Here is a 17,871-nt window from a genome sequence, read left to right on the forward strand (position 1 = left end):
TTTAACAAGGAACTTTTAGAGAACACTGGAGAGCTGCTCCACAATGCCCCAGCCCAGCCTTCGGTTGTGTGGTGATTATATCATCAGTGTGAGGTAAGCAGGAAATTCCGCACTCAGCACTGGAAAATAAAAGAAGAAGTCTGAGGACAATTTTCAGGCCATTTAACAACAGATTTGTGACCTATTTTGGGTTGGGTTTTTTTTGCAAACAGTGTCTGGTAGATGTGGGCTTGGGTTTTTGTTGTTTTTCTTTACTACAACTATCCAGGAGGTTTTTTTTCATTGTATCTGTGTCTATGCTTTACAGAAGCAGCAAGTAAGGCTTTCCATGGGCCCATTTTTTTGGTCTCCCCCTTTGCATTGTAAGTAGAATTCAAATTCTGCAATGAATTGCTCAAAACGTAGACATGCCTATGCAAAGCTGACTTCATCAGTATTCTGCATTTTCATTGGTGAGCCCAGCGCAGCCCACTCACAAGTTTAGTGTGGCTGTTACAAGGGGAAGAGGAAAGGAAATGCCAGCCAGTCCAAATACAGAATATTGAAAAGGTCAACATAGTAGAGCATGCTGCTATGATTCATAGAGACTTTAAGAGTCTAATATTTCATCTCATGACAAAGATTGTAATGAGAACTGAAAATGGCACAACATTAATTCATCTTTGTGACAAACACCATAATGAGAGTGGAAGTGTACAAGTTTCAAATATTCGTGTTACTGATCTGTGGTCCTTCTTCTGTAACAGGACACAAACCCCAACTGCTCACTTAGAAACAGAAAGCTAAACCCAAGAACTTCTGCAGCTACTCTGAACAGCCTATTACATGTTTTGACGCTAATGCAAGCAGAGAGCAGCACAGGCCTCCCAAAAGCAATCAAATCTGCTGAGTGCTGCCCAAGCACATGTGGCACACGGTTAGTCTGGCTGCCATGGCATGTCCATCCTCAACTGCATACACACACATGTGTTTGTAGTTGTCTAACAAACATGCTGTTTGCATAGGCTTATGTCCACAAAGAAGATAGACTGGATAGTAGCAATAAGCCCCTTGCTTTCTGCCTCTGATTGGTCCTTATATAAATGGAGGGGTAAAAGGGGTGGGTGTGTGTTCTCAAAGTGCTTTCACTTACTACATTTTTAGTCAACATTTTCCATGTTATGCTTAGGGTCACAGCTACCTAAGCAGAGCGTGAACTGCAAGTCTAATTTTATTTTGTGTTGGTTTGCTTGGGAGAAAAAATAAAAAAGAGAGAGAGGGAGAGGGGGAAAAAAAGAAGAAAATAAATGGCATATGGAATGTAGCAGCAGCTCTTGGAAATGCTCAGATTTATTAAATAAACAGGTTGCAATTTTGTAGTTTGCTTTCTGGGCACTGGGCACAGCCTAGGGCTTCAGCTCCACAGGGCACTCTAACATGATGAGTCTTTGTCCTCGTAGAGAGTCAGTGTAGATCACACCCACTTGCACTCCCCGAGGTTTCCAGGTGACCCATCACTTTGTATACCTCAGTCTACGTCAATCCATCTTGATCCCTTCTCCTGAAGAGACTTAATTATGATCAAGTGCCCAGCAACCTGAAAAGCTTTGGATGTCTGATAAAAAAAGCGAAGCAAAGAGGTGGGTCTTTTCAGAGGTCTGGCCTGAAACACAGCGTGGCTAGTGGGACCCGGTCCTAAACAGTGCCTGAAATGCTGTTACAGCTGGGTAGTTTTTCTGTCTGAGAGCAGGAATCTGCTATGGTGTGGATCACAATAACCAGAGAGATTCTTGATGATGGTCCTTTCCCTTCTTTCCCTCCTCCATGTAATTGCAGAATTTCCTTCAGGCAATGGAAGCAATTTACTTGCTTAAGTAACATTAGGAAAGTATTTAACGTATATTTAACAGTGTCACAGTGCAATTTAGCAGCTGGAAACAAGGAGCAAATGAGCACCATGTGACATACCAGCTCATAATGTGCCATCCACAAGTGCTCCACGGAGCATAGTTTAAGAATCAGTGTCTTATGCGATGTTTTAAAGAAATTCATATTAATAAAATATCTCTCTCACAAATATATATACAGTCACACGGAGCTGTGTGTTTCATATTGCAAACCGTACAGATGGAATATATGTTAGCCACTAATGAAACGGAGCTCTGTGAAGGACTGCAGGCACTGTTTAAAAGCACACAATCACAGTACACAGCATGCTGGAGTGGGAAGTGAAGAGATATTGTATCAGGTTGTAACTACGGGAAGAATTTGGATAAGCAGTAGGAATTTAGAAAGCATAATGTGATCACCCACTCTGAAATTTAATTAGACCTCCAGAGCTTCCACCCTCTTACAAAAGGTGTCATAGGATTGCCAGCAAAGGTGAGCAGTTACTAGTCTTGTGCTTGGCAATGTACAAACATGCAAGATGATATAATTTATATCCTGAAGACTTAACAGTTTAAAGCCCTCAATTAGAATGTCAGGAAAGAAAGTGGAGTAGAGACAAGTGGGGAAAGGTGGGTTGGGAAGACAGAAGAGCATGTATGATTAACTGATGTGTTTGGCCTTCATGAGACTGTCTGCAATGCTTAAGGTACAAATGTGTGTTTATATTTTCAGAGCTTCCTTGAGGACAAGATTGCAAAAAGTGAGTTAAAATGAGGAGGAAAGGGATGGCCAGAGGATGTTGGAGAACACACACATATATATGAAGTGCAGGTTTTCTGCAATTTTGAGGTTCCAAGTCGCCTGAAGAAAGTTTCATCTTAAAGAGGCAACAGTGCCATGATTGCTGAATCCTTTCCCTGGAGGTCTGCTGTTCCAGCCACAGCAAATGTACTGTGAAGTCAAAATATTTGGGGTTGAAAACCTGGCCCTAACTGAAGCTGGTTTTAAAGCTCTCATTGACTTCATCGAAGGCCAGGTTTCACCACTGGTACTTTTATGAGCCATTTTAAACTTCTGTGACATTTAAAACTGATTATTTTGCAATTGGTTTCCAAGCATCTCTTTCATGCTGGAATGTCACATTAATTCATTCTTAATTGATCCATATGCTTCCAATTTTCTAAATCCAAACAAGTCTAAAACTTGAGTAGTCAAGATAGTATCTTAAAGTTTATTACCAAAGATATAGTTTCTGTGTTTGAATTCCCTTGCAGAGGTAAGAAGCAGCAGCTTTTTGTTAAAAAGAAAAAGTCTTGAAATAAAGGTATGTTCCCTGAATGGTACCAAAGAAAGTTGTTTTAGCTGTGGTCATTCAAACTGCATTTGATCTCAGAGTATGACTGGACACTATGGTTACTTGATTTCTGCAAGCTGGAGTTGCCAAAATATAGTTGGAAGGACTGCTATGTAGTAAGAGTATTGTTAGATGCTCTGGGCTTCTTTTTTCTGTCCTGAACAATGTGAAATATGTCCATACTGATTAAAAATATTCAAGCTCCTATTGCATGGCAGCCATAAAGAATTATAATTTATATTCTCATTTGAAATTAAGTTTTAGTGGAAAATGCATATCAATCTTACTTATAGAAAAGAAAGATTTTTTCCTACAGCTTTTTAACTGTAACAATATGCAGATATGTTTTACTTCTCATTCTAGGGAAATAGGGCTTAAAATGTAGAGAGTGTTTTGAATTTACAGAGTCTGAAAGGATAAGCTCATGGCTTATTTTGTGTCAGTAATGAAGAGAAAAAATTGCTTCTCATACTTCCATTTGGCACTTATTTTGTATTTTCTGCAATTAAAGTAGGGTTATAGTCAAAGCGACTCTAAAAATGACACATTTATCCTCTCACAGTGACTCCTGTATCAAATTTCCTCTGATTATAAATCAAGAGATGATTTCTCCAGCTGTCAGTACTGCAAATTCATCCTTGGATCTCAATCTGCAAGCTGCATTCTTTATGCTTATTACAACATTATTCGTAACAAAGACCCAAGAATATGGATGTGATTGACTCTGCAAGATGCAAAGCATAATCCAGCTCGTTCCCCCATGGCGTGTGTGGGGGCACAGCAACCCTGGGAATGGTCTGACATATCTGTAAGCCAACATGCCCATCCACACTGTTCTTTCATAGGATGTTGCAGTAACTCCCTCACCTGGACCTCCCAGCCCCAAATAAACTGTCCAAGTTGAGCAGCACTAAAGACGTATGAACACAACTTCATGTGCCCAGAAACTTGCAACAACCCAGGTACAGTCCTGCCCTGCGAAATACAGATCTTCACTGAAGTACTCACAGAAAGAGATGCCCAGGCTTTGGTTCCATTTCAGCTCTATTTTGTCTTTAACCAGAATGAAGACGTCCCAATGCCTGTTTTGCCAGTTCTAACGTTTCAAAGTATTGTCCAGGTTTTCATTTTCATTTTTTTCATGGTGCCTTTCCTTTACCAGGAAGATTGCCTCTAGCTAAGGTGCACCCCTCTTGCTCTTAGTCAATGTCTTCCTTTTTGCACCTTCATTTTCCAGTATCATCAGCACCACAGGAACTCTGGTACCTCTGGCTCCAGAGAGAATGATGGTTATTCCCCAAGTCTCCTGTCCCACCCAGGGGCCACTGCCTATGTGGCGGGTTTGGCAGTGTGCAGTGGTCCCTAGGCTGCTCCTTGCAGCCTCTCACCTGGAAGCATCAACAAAAAGAGATTTGTTTTCAGTGCCAGAGTATGAGCTGTAATTGTTGAAGACCCGGTGTCTGCTCCACTCTCGGGAATCTGCTATGGGGAAAGGAAGCACCTTAACAAAGATTTTGAGTCTCTGATATCCTTACAAGCTCCTACCATTGCTTAAGGAACTCAGCCCACAGGCACATGAGCCAAAGGCCAGGGATGCAGGATGTTGGGCACCTAGACGGCTTCTCCAAACTTCCAGCCAGCGGCGTAGTGAACTCAAACTGACATGATAAGACACAAGCAACTGTGTCAAGCTTATTTATCACCAGCTCCAGGTGTAGGAGTCATTTACCTTTATGTTTTATATAGCAATTTAGTGTGCTGCCACCTAACCAGCCTGCTGAGACACCTTCCAGCTAATTATGCTCATTCGTTAAGCACATACTGCCATGAACAAGGCAGTGCTAGAGCAAGGGTGGTGCAAACTTAGCTGGCAAGTGAAATACAAATATGGTTATTGTTACAGTAGTGCTGGCACAGGAGACAGCTGTTAGGGTGCATACAGGCTCAATAATAAACAAAATGTTGGACAGAGAAAAATGAATTGGCAACATTCTTCCATCTTTCCAAGAAACTGACAGTGTATCCTACAGCCGTGAGGTCCACATGCTGACAGTTACAAAGAGGTTTTGTGAACAAACTAATATAGAGTGTGTCAGCCTGCCATCAATTCTGGAGTTCTTTTTCTAGGCAGTTTGTAAAATCTAATCAATGGAGCATTTTTCAAAAATCTTTGAAAATGGTGAGCCTGTAATTGCGCCCTCCTAAAATAATAACAGGGAATCTGGCAGGGGAGGTGAAAGCTACACGACGTGCCTTTCTTGCTGGCTGCTGCCGGAATGTCTTGCAAGCAGAAGCTTTTCCCATTATGCAATAGTCCCATGCAAAATCTTCAGTGACACAATGCTACCTGGAGAAACTGGAAACTTCAGATCCACTTTCCCTTCTCTATTCCCACAATATATATGGTATTAATAGAAAGTTAATACCATGGCTTTCCCCTTGCTTTTTCCACTACATAGTTTAACAGTTTATTTACAGATTTTCCTTTTATCTCAAATTGTATGGCATGCTCTGCACATCTGAAGATGGACTGGTTCCAGCCCCCCATGTTTGAACTGCCTCTTGAACTTTCTCTGATTACATGTAATGATACATTATTAGTGCCTCAAAGCATGCAAAGTTGGTCACAGTGCACGCACTCTCAATCTGACAGAAGCAAAAAAAGAGGGCAACAGTTTAAATAAAGGAGGAAGTGGAGATGACATTGAGGAGGAAATTGATTGCAGAAAGCTTTATAAAATCAGCACTTAGATGAAAGAGAGCTCTGAGGGAGAGAAGAGAGCCTGTTGGACCAGAAGCTGAAACTGTTCCGATATGAGGCCCCTACTCAAGAAAGTGTTTCTGTTCAGGGTAGTGTTTAAGCATGAAGTCAGACATTTGTTGGACTGGGGCACATAGGCCTGAGGGAGATGTGTGTACTCCTACAAAGACTCGATGAGAAGGAAGAATCAATAGGAATGTAAGTATAGGAGAGCAAGGAGGACTCATACCTTGTGTTCAACAGGATTAAAGTCAGCAAAGTAATGAAATGCATGAGGGGGAGTTTAGACTTGGTCATACCACAAGTGAGTGAGAAATCTTGCAGGTGGAGGTGCTGACTTCTGCAAAATGAACCAATATGCTCCTCTCTTAATTGGATAGAGTGGATTTGATGAGCGGACTGTTCAGTGGATCAGGAATTGGTTGGATGGTCACATCCAGAGGGTATAATGGCTTGATGTCCCAGTGGAGACTGTAACAAGTGGTGTCCCTCAGGGGGCTGTACAGGGAGCAGTACTGCTTGATATCTTCAACGACATAGACAGTGGGATTGAGTGCACACTCAGCAAGTTTGTGGATGTCACCAGTCTGAGTGCTGCAGCTGACACACCTGCGGGAAGAGATGCCATCCAGAGGGACCTGAACAGGCTTGAGAAGTGGGCCCATGTGAATCTCATGAGGTTCAACAAGGTCCTGCAACGTTCAAGTGCAAGGTCCTGCAGCTTGGTCAGGGCAATCCCTGGTATCAATACAGGCTGAGGGATGAAGGGATTGAGAATATCTCTGTGGAAAAGGGCTAGGGCGTACTGTTGGATGACAAGCTGCACATGAGCCATCAGTGTGCACTCACAGCCCAGAAGGCCCACAGTATCCTGGGCTGCATCAAAAGAAGCACTACAAGCACGTCGAGGGAAGTGATTCTGCCCCTCTACTCTGCTCTGATGAGACCTCACCTGAAATACCGCATCTAGCTCTGGAGGCCTCAGCATAGGAAAGGCATGGACTTGTTGGAGCGGGTCCAGAGGAGGCTGCAGAGATGATCAGAGAGCTGGAAGACCTCCCCTGTGTAGACAGGCTGAGTTGGGGCTGTTCAGCCTGTAGAAGAGAAGGCTCCAGGGAGACCTTATTGCGGCAGTTAAGTACTTAAAGGCGACTTACATGAATGACAAGGACAAACTTTTGAGCAGGACCTGTTGCAACAGGACAAGGGGTAATGGTTTCAAACTGAGAGAGGAGAGATTTAGAATTAATATAGGAAGACATTTTTTACAATGAGGGTGGTGGAACACTGGAACAGGTTGCCGAGGGAGGCAGCGGAGGCCCCGTCGCTAGGAATATTCAAGGCCAGGCTGGATGGTGCTTTGAAAACCTGATCAAGTTGAAGATATCCCTGCTTACTGCAGGGACATTGGACTAGATAGCCTCAGTGGTCCCTTCCAGCCCAAACTGTTCTATGATTCTACAGTTCTATGCTGATGGGGAGGGGCTGATGAACTTCTGAGTGCACAAACTTTTCTCTGAGGCTTTATTAGCACTGTTTGGAGACCTGGCCAAAAAGAAAAGCAGATAAACACCATTTCCAGTCTCACAGGTTTTGAACTCTTCACTTCCTTGAATAGGCTTATTGCTTGCACTGAGTTGTGGACTTGAGCATGAGGCTTTTGCACTCCAGAGGAATGTTAAAGCCCTGCTTAGAAAGAGGAGACTGACAGTGGCAGACATGTCTTTACCCACAAACAACACAACAGGCTTAAGAGATCTCGCAAACCCAAACATCTCATTTGATTCTGTTTATTCCTGCCTAACTGAATTGGAGCTTTCCAGCCAGCCCTATTGTGCTACTACACAGAAAGGAGGAACAAAACTAGGAGAAAAACATGAGGCAGACTATTAGAAGGAATAGAGCTGTGTAAGGAGGAATAAAGGAGCAGAGAATAGAGATCACCTGATGGGCATACAGCTTATTTAAGAGAAAGGAGACAATCTGTTCTTGATTCATTTACCATACGCTTCTAGTTTGATGGTGGAGTATGAATACACAACATCTGCTGTACTAGTATTAACTGTTATATTTTTATCTGTCTTCTGACTGCTGTATAATATGAGATTATTTAATTGTTAAAAATATGGATGATGTAGGAGTATAATGTAGGCCACAGACTAGACATGGGACTCTGTTGGTGATAAAGACCTCAATATTCTTGAAATGTAACAGATAGTGCTTGCTTCAAAGGCTGTGAATAAATAGTAGGAAAAATACCTATGAGTACAGCCTTTCCTCCGCAGGAAAAAAATAGCCTTTAAAACTTCCAACAACCTTTCATTTAACTGAGATAGAGCACAATCACAGAAAATATCTCCTTTTGTCCCGGACTGCCCCAATCAGAGCATACTGCACACACGCATGTGTGTGTGGTTCCTTTGGACTATCTGTTCTCCACTCGCTCAAGATGCAGCTAGATAACTGAGCAGCCTTTTATTCAATATGACAAATTATTTTATCTGAATATTCCACTAAATAAATGCAAATCGCACAAAAATCAGCAATGCCTCTGAAGTTGGCTTGGACGCATCTGAGATGGCATCCTCACCTGTTGCTAAGCTGCAGGCATGGTTGGTGTGCACCTCTAGCCCTGCCCGTGCCGAAGGAGGGTACTTCAGCCTAAGCTGTGCAAAGCGATGCAACTTAGCGCAGTCATTCAGACTACCACTTTGCACTCTGACGGCTGACAGGCAGTAACCTGTAACACCACTGTTTAACCTCTTTGTCCTTTCTACTTAAAATAGCCCTGTAGTGAAGTTTTACTAAAATATAGAAGTCGCTCAGTAACAGTGGGAGTTAGAACAGTGTTTAACAAAAGAAGCAGTAGGCTAGTGAATAAACCTTCTCCCAAGTAAGGAGTGACAGGATGAGAGGAAATGGCCTCAAGTTGCATCAGGGGAGGTTTAGATTGTACATTGGGTAAAATTTCTTTACTGGAAGAGTGGTGAAGCATTGGAACAGGCTGCCCAGGGAAATAATAGAGTCTCCTTACCTGGAGGGGTTTGAAAAACCTATAGGTGTGGCACTTTATGACATGGTTTAGTAGGCACGGTGATGATGGGCTGATGGTTGGACTGGATGATCTTAGAGGTCTTTTCCATGATACTATGAACTGTGGAGGTGTGGTTTGCTCTGTCTTTGCCTGCACGACTTGAATCATCCAGCTTTCATAATATAAAACAGCTGTTTATTTCAGGCTGTGTCTTACAGCTACCTTAGCTGTCAGAAATCATACACAAAAATATCCTTTCTTCCTGAGAGAGCCGTTCATCACTCAACCAGTATATATTACTCACTCCATTGATTATGCTGTGATTATATTTTCTTTTTAAATGGCTGTTAGAATTGGGTATAAAAGACCCATTTGTTTCTGCTATAGATAGTCTCTGTCTTTAAATGCTTCATTGTTTGGAATTAGTCATTGCAGTTTGTACAGCTGAAAATGCAGAAGTGATGTTTTTCTGAGTGAAGTCTGGGAGCTGTCTCAGCCATCCTCTTCCCTTTTGAGCCTTCCAAGAGAACCTCCAAATCCTATACACTGAGTTTAGAACTTACTACTGCCATCCCCTTGTATCAAGATGCAGCTTGGCTTTCTGCAGCACCAGAAATTCTGAAATTATTCTCCACAATGAAAGGCCCCAGCTCAAAAGAAGTGATTTTTATCAGGTAAATATGGTGTCAGGACACCTGAGTCCCAGATACAGCTCTTCCCTGCCTTGTTTTTTTCTGGCATTTCAGGAGCTTGAGCTGAGGATAGTGAAACCCCACATAAAGTACTTTGAAAATTGCAGGTGGCCATAAAACTCCCTCTAATCTGATCTGTTTCTCCAGGTCTCTGTGCTTTCTCTAGATATAAACTCCCTATAAACATTGTGCAGCCTGTGAACATTATCAACCCAGGTGGTTAATTAATTAGACTGAATCTTAATTAATTAAGGGACAGTGATTCTGTCCAGAGCTAACTCAGATGGAGCCTGACTCAGCAGAACTGCTGCAGCCCAAGACCTGAGCTCCCTGCCTGCCTTTATACAACACTGTGACAGCACATGTGGGAACCACCAAAATTCTGGGAGCAATCCTGAGAGTGCTGTAGGGGGGGGTTTCCACCACCTGGGTATCTCTACAGAGCAGAGTGATGGTGGACTATAAGTCTGGCAGGACGGCACAAAGACTGTGGACTTCTTTTGTTTGTTGGCCACCTCTGTTTTTTCCAGATCCCTCTCTCTTCCCCTCCCCTACTCCTCTGACAGTACAAAGCTCTCCCACCAGTCAGGTGAAATTTTACCGCTTCTTTTGAGGATGCTCTCAATATCCTGCAGACCAGCAGGGGACTTGCCAGCTGCAAGCAGCCTCAGAGACCCTTGCTGTACACAAGCCTTCCCATCGCTACATTTATCATCTGCAGCACACAGGCTTTTGTCAGAACTGGAGCTTGTCTTGCAAATGGCCAGTCTGTGTGGGAAGAGGTTATTCAGGCCTCATAAGGATAGGAAACTGTCCTCGCATCTTTCCTTGAGATCCACCTCAAAGACGTTTCTTAGGCTCATTTTGTGTCAGAAAGTGATTCTAGCAGGTCTGTCTTTGGAAATTCAAGTTTCTTAAGCCACAGGAAGAAGAAGAAAGATTTAACACTTTCCAAATGTTCAAGCTCTTATCTGCTATACATGTGTAAGTGAAAATAGTTCTGTGGTCACATCAAAATGCAGCACATTACAGGTTAACTGTTGAGTTAATTTTAAGCAGTTTTAAGGGCTCTGAAAGTGATCTGTGTCATTTTAGTAGAAGACAAACATACACTGTGTTCTGTTACAGATATGCTATGTCATGCCTGTAGGAGAAAAACAAAAATGAGCTTAAAATAAAATCTTCAAAGGTACAAGAAAAACATTAAATGATATAATCTTAGGCTCTAAAGTTCTACTGAGATCCACTTATCCATTACCTTCAAATTAGGAACCACCTGTTCTTCATAACCATGTTTGTATGAATGTGGAACTCTGAGTTTAATTAAGCAGCATGTGTGGGTGGAACAGGCTTCCCGACAGCAGTGAGATTATTAATGGACATCTATATTGAAGTTCCTTGCATTTTTGAAAGACTAATTACAATGTAAATTTAGTTTTAAATTATTGCTTTGCTGTGGGACGAGAGTTGTCATTTATTACTAAGGGTTTTTTTAAGATCCCAGGAAAACATTCACTTGACTGCATAAGCACTCCATAGTTTCTTATTTTTCCCCCAATTTCACTTTTTCCTCATGGGTCAACTTGCTATAGAATACACCCCCATCTCTAGTTTCATTGTTTTTACAGGGTTTTGGTTTATTTCATCCCTGTGACATTCTAAGGTTCTGAAGAAATAAAAGCCAAGCTTTTCAAAACCAGGCGTGAAGCTGAAATCTGGAAAAGGTGAACTCGTATTAAGAAAACAGCCTCTACTGGCTGCTGCGTACTTTAATGCTTTAACTGCCCGTTTATTACATGTAGCTGGTGATGTTTGCAACATACACTCAAATATGCTCAATTCTAGACCATGTTTTGCTGTAGTGAACCCAGAATAATTCATACATAGTTTGCCAGTGCCCACAAGGACAAAGAAGCTGGCAGCAAGGCTGCAGCACGCCCAGCCTTCCTGTGCCCTGCTGTCCAAATTACATGGAAGGCAGTTTTGGCCTGTGCTCTGAGCCAAGATAATGCATGATTTCTGTTCTTCCAATTTCTTCATCCAATGAGTTTGAAATTGGGCTTGGAACAGGTTTGAGGAGTGAACCTGAGAGGCACAGGCAGTGTGGGTTAGCCAGCACGGCTCTCTCAGATAGAAGAGGGTCTTTTCTATCAGGTATATTTTGCCCACGCAGTGTTTGCAGGTAGAGGGAGGAGAAAATCAATGAACTAGCACATCCAGGGGGATATTACTTGACCTGTTTCTGCAGTAACATTGGAGAGCAGTTGGTTGAACATCAGCGACACTTCAGTCTGGTATTTCGTGTGTTGGGGGTTATTAGATGAAAGAGTGCCATCGGGAGTGACTGCAGCCTGGCTGCCATTGGCCTCAGGGTCACTTTGAGGCTAGTAGGAAATAGGAACATCTGATTCCACACAGACTACATTAAAGACCTATCTGCTTTGGCACTGATGGATAACCTAAAGTTTATAGATGGGAACAACAGGAAAAGATACAATATCTGGTCACATCTGAAAGACCTGCAGAGCATGTTAACTCAATTGTATGCAGTAAGCGCTTTCCTCGCATCGCCACTCATAGAATTCAATTAAGAGCAATTAACATAACAAGCCATACAAGGGTTGCCAAAGTGCAAGGAAGCTATAAAGCATCTGCCTGGAACTAAGAGGCAACTGGTTTGACAATTTTGGTCTTTCTTGCTCCTTCCTCATTTAACAGTGAAGAGTGATGCCATTCTGATCTGCTTGGTAGCATTTTTTCTTTACTTTTTTCTTAAGTAAGAATTAGCCTGTGGAGATTTCTGAGGCCTACATCCATAATCTGTCTGCCTTCAGTCTGTCTTGAAAGAAAAGATGCACAATATAGCTCTTTTTATGAAAGTTGCACAGTTTGTGTATTGCTGGGGGAAGATACCCACTGCAGGAATTGTTTGATTACGTGGGAGGTCGGATTAGGTATTTGTTGAAGTCTCCTTGGCCTTATACACTGTGACTCTCTACAATTTCATTTCAGAGCATTGCAAATAAAACATGGCTGTGAATTAGAGTCAATTCCTACCTTCCCTCATAGTCCCTGAGGCAAAATTCTCATGGATATTGAGGAACTGTCCAAAGAGCCGTGACAAGGTATGAAATATAGGAGCAGTGTGCCTCCAAAGGACTCGTCACTCCCCGTACATTACCCTCATTTTGGCTCACTTACCCACCCACCCTCTTGCTGTGGGTGCTGGGGGATTCTCTTGTAAAGCTGCACACCCCAGTGCAGAGCTTCTTCCTTCTGGCCATGGGTCCACACATGTGGGGCTGGGGCTGGCCTTGAGGGCCAGCAGCTACCACAGGCTACAGGAGGAAAAGCGGACTGTCCTAACCCTGGATCTGTCCATGTCCATCACTGGGAGTGCAGTTTTTAAAGAGGAAGACTGGAAAAAAGTGATCATTAGGTATCTTTAAACTCTTCAAAAAATATATATTTTAGTTCATTATTAGTTAAAATTATAGTTAAATGGTCAAAAGTTTAAACAAAACTGTTGTAAAAATAACCTAACAGTTGAAAACTATGGTTACCTCATGGTGGAACTATTATTATTGTCATCATTATTAGTGTTAGTATTATTAGTGTTATTATTATTTGGGGGGGGGGGTGTATGGCTAATTGAGTGTTCTCATGTTGCCATAAATTGGAGAAAAATGGGTAGCCAAGCACTTTTGCAGCTGACTCTCTGGACGGAGCCATTTCAGTACAGGAGAGATACTTAGCCTTAGGGTGTTTCTCAAGTTGACACTCTGCATCCTAAGGACAGTAATACTTACCAGTGCCACAAAGACATTGTGTCACTGCTGAACTTCTTTAAGAGTTCCTGAGGTGAAATATTGTATAATAATACAAAGTAAGTTTCATATTTTATTTACTTTGTTCCATAGTCCAGCTAAGGGCATGTGCTGTGAAATAGCAGAAAGTAGTATGAAATTTTAACTATTTTTTTCTTAAAAGTATCCTTTGTCGTTTTTCATATCTACAAAAAGGTTTCCTTCCTTGCTCTGTAGCCATGTAGTCATTCCATTTTGTGTTATTAAAACAGAGAAGGAATGCCTCTAGGTAAAAAGAAACTTATTAGTGTGTTAGGTCTTGCTCTTAGGACTAGATCCTGATTTATGTGTTACAATTCGGGAGTGATGTTAACTCAAATTTCCTTAGTAGAATGAGAAGGTACATGTAAATTACAGAGAAAGAACTGTAATTTAAGAAAAATAAAACTATTTTATTTTACCTACACTCTCTTTGAAGTAGAAACAGCAGTAATATTAAATTATCCCAAACCATAGATTAGTGTAAACTGTTCCCTGACTGCAGCATTCTGGAGAGAATTAGTAAAGATGCAGTTGGTGTTGCTCTATGCTGAATTCATCTAGCTTCATGCTCATGCAGCTCAATTCAATAAAATGCCATAGTTTATTTAGGAATAGCTTCAGAAACTCAGTTTGCAGTCCAAAGTTTAAGCCCTGCCCTCAGATAGATCAAAATGTCCCAGTTATTCTCAGTTTTGCCTGAGTAGGTCAGGGGTGAATAGAAGTATTTCATGCATGAGGCTGCAAGAGGCCGTGTATCACGTTTCCTAGAGCTTTTGCATTTGAAGTTTTTATTTTATTATCTTGTTTGGGGTGGAGTCAAATGAATATGTTTTCAATTTTGCAGTGAATTGTTGCAATCTGAAATGTCTTTTGTAAGCTTCTTGGCATCGATAAGCGTAAGTGATTGTGGTTTTGAACCCAAGACTCATAAGGACAGCCATAACATATTCATTCCTCCCTTTCTGCACATTACCCTCCAGGTTCTCACTGTGGAATATTCAGAGTTAGCCAAAAGATGCACATGGAAAAATGGCTTTGTTTCGAATAAAAGTGCAAAGAAGCACATAAATGCAGTGTTTATTCCTGTAGGCTAATATTTTCAGGGTTAGTTATATGCTAACATTCCCATATTTTAAGTCCTTGAATCTAATCCAATTTTCCAAAGGAATTTCAGCATTCTCAGCAACTCTGTGGTCATGACAAAGGATCAGGATGCTGATTTAGACAGTTAAATTTGCACCTGTAAATTTATCAGAACACTGTAACTGTAGAAAATGATGAGCTCAAAAAATGTCCTCATGATTAACGCCAGATGAATAATTGATTTTTGTTTAATTTTGTCATCCACTTTTTTGAATTGGTTTAGATCAGACTTATTGTCCTGCTTAGCAAAAATTATTTCTTTTCCCTTCTGCAAAATTTTGCTTAGTACAATTAAAATACAAAATCTGTCAAATACTGAGATTCAGAAAACTGTCTGAGGCTGCAGTGTTGGTGTTAATCTCCTGTTGTTTAGTAGCTCAGGATTTAAGAACCCTTCTCTGAATGTGAAGAGACCGATTCAAATCATACTCAGAACCGGCAAACTTTAAGCAGGAACTTCTTCCAGTTGAGTTTTCTAACTGTGCTATAAGTACTTGGAACATGGACTCAGTCCCTTCTCATGGGATTGCAGCTGTGCTTTGTACCTGGGACTGCTGAAGTATTTCATGTAGAGGATGATTCCACAGCCTCTTGGTTAGAGCATGTGCCTGGGGCTTGTCCCACAGAGTATTTTTTCAACTGAATCTAATAAAAAATATCACTGGAAAAAGGTCTATGCAGACAAACGATCTCCTCCAACAGCAGTTCTGTCCCTGGGATGTGGGACTTCAGGTATCTAAGCTTTTCTGGTAAAGAAGGGAATACATTCTGCATCATTTGCATCCTTTTGTAAAAGGGAGAACAAAATTGCATCCTTTCCTTGTCCCAACTTCCCCTTCTCCGCCTCTGCTCTCATCAGGTGTTATTTGTGGCATACTTTCTGTTAATTTGCAAAAATAAAAATAAATGGAGGTTGTGAAGGTGAAGTTACACTTTCGGCTACTTCACAATTTATTAGTAGAATTGCAAAGCCCTCTGTTCTGATGCTCTCTACTGCTCCTTTCTCAACTTGACTAACAGATCACTCTTCTTGCCAAAACACACCCTGCAGCCACTTGTCACTCTGGTGCTTATCTGATAGCTACCTTGGTGCACCCTTGGAAAGATGAGCATCGGGTGTAGCAATATTTTGACATGAATATTAGCTGTTTAGATTTTCACATGTACTATTTTCAGGAATTTGTAAGGGCTCCTACCCACACCTAGTTAAGAAAAGGCCAGGTAAGAAGTCTTAACTGAAATATCATATGGAGGGAAAGAATCTGGAGCACAGTTGTACTGCTATGTAACAAGGAATATGAGGTGAGAGGAAGAACCATCCATTTAGTTCAAAGAGTAAGCTGTATGTGAAATATCCAGATTTGACTTTACATTTATACTAAGGCAACAGCACACAGCTAACCCTGCTCCAGTTCTTGTAGGTGACACTTCAGTCTGCCACAGTTGTCTAAAACTGTAAGAAACGTGACAAAACTGGGGTCTCTGTGGCTATGAGGAACAATCTGCCATGCAAAGAAGATTCTGTGTTGTCCCTTTATTCTGTTGCTGTCAAGGCATGAGGAATCACATGAGACAGACTGAAGCCTTTGGTGTTGCATGTCTGCTCTAACGGGGATTTTTTTGAAAAAACCTGTCTGTGTCAGATGTACATTTTAAATGGTTGAGCATTAACTGAGAGAATCCCTAGATGAATTTGCACCTTGTTTACAAGCCTTGTGTGACGTACACAACTACTTCAAATGCAGGCAATCATTCCTTCTTCAATAAGAAAATTGTTTGGTGTGGCCTTGATCTGAGAAAACCATTAAGCCCATCTTTAAATATGTGCATAGCAATATGAAACAAAGAGGCTTTCCAAATCTGGGTCACCTGTGGAGATAGATCTAACGGGAATTATTAAACACAGCCTAGAAACCAGTGTTTGCAAAAATAGAATGCCAAAGCTGGGATCCCAGGAGCCTCAGGCTTCAAAGTGGCTGAGTTGCTTTCGGTGGGATGAGGCCACTTGGGGGCACACACCTTTGTGCTGAGAGCTGCTCAGCACAGGTATTTCTACATTGGTCTTCTGGGATGGGGCAGGAAGGAGAGACACGTATTTTTTCTTGAAATGTTAGTTTTGCAAAAGGTTTAATCTGCGTGGACATCAAGGCACAGGGCTCACTGTGAGAAATGCGCCAGCTCAGGAGTGACAGATCCAAGGCTCCTGGGCTGAATTTGGACGGTGCGAGCAGTTCCCCTGCTGAGCTGGAGCTGGCTGTACGTTCTTTCTTCTCTAGACACAGCCAAACAGCAGGCAATAGGGCATATGAACTACTCCAGCTGTTTACAGCCTACCCTCTGCACCGTCTGTATGGGAAGCCGCTAGATGTATCCATGTGGCTCGAGCTGCATCCTGATGTGTGTACACATGTAACTGGCCACATGGTCACGGGAAAGAGAGGCAGGGCACTGCCATGCTGGGTGAAGTAAGCACACCTGGAAGCAACCTTCTTGCAGGGCTGCCAGCCCCAAGCATGCTCACTAAACTTTGTGAGGGAACCAAACCCAGTTGTTTTGCGCTCGCCCTGCAAGCTATTCATTTCACTTAGATATTTTCTTCTTGAATAAGCAGGACAAAAAGGATGTGATATGCTGAATCATTTAGGGAAAAAATCAACCTGTCAAGTGGATTATCATCAGCTAAGCAAGGCCCCGGAGGCCAAAACCTCAGCCTCTAAATTATACATGCTGAATGCCTGTGCTTTTACCGTATTGTTGAAGCAAAGCCTGCACTGTGTGTTTCAGGGATGTTAAAGAAAACATTAAAACAAAGTTATATCACATCTGGTATTTGCCCAGTGATTCCATTTTATCCTTGGGAATAGCAGTGTCCTAGACACACCAAGTTCCTAGCAGGGAAGGGATGCCTTGCTTTGTAATTGTTGGCAGAGATACCTGTGGGGTCACTCAGTTGCTAAAACATTAAAGCATGTAAAAGCCAGATTTGGGAACCACAAACCTGGAACAATGTACACCCTGCACATGAGAGGGAACAGATGCATTCTCAGGAGGTGGGTGTCACTCTTGCTTGTGCTACTCACTTCTCTGACGTTTCCCCTGTTTACTGTCTACCTTTTTCTTCTGATTTCAAAGCTCTCTGTGCACGTTACCAGATGGTTGACTTCGTGGCT

The sequence above is a fragment of the Cuculus canorus genome, chromosome 6 (genome assembly GCF_017976375.1).
Source record: "Cuculus canorus isolate bCucCan1 chromosome 6, bCucCan1.pri, whole genome shotgun sequence".
NCBI classification, from domain to species: Eukaryota; Metazoa; Chordata; class Aves; order Cuculiformes; family Cuculidae; genus Cuculus; species Cuculus canorus.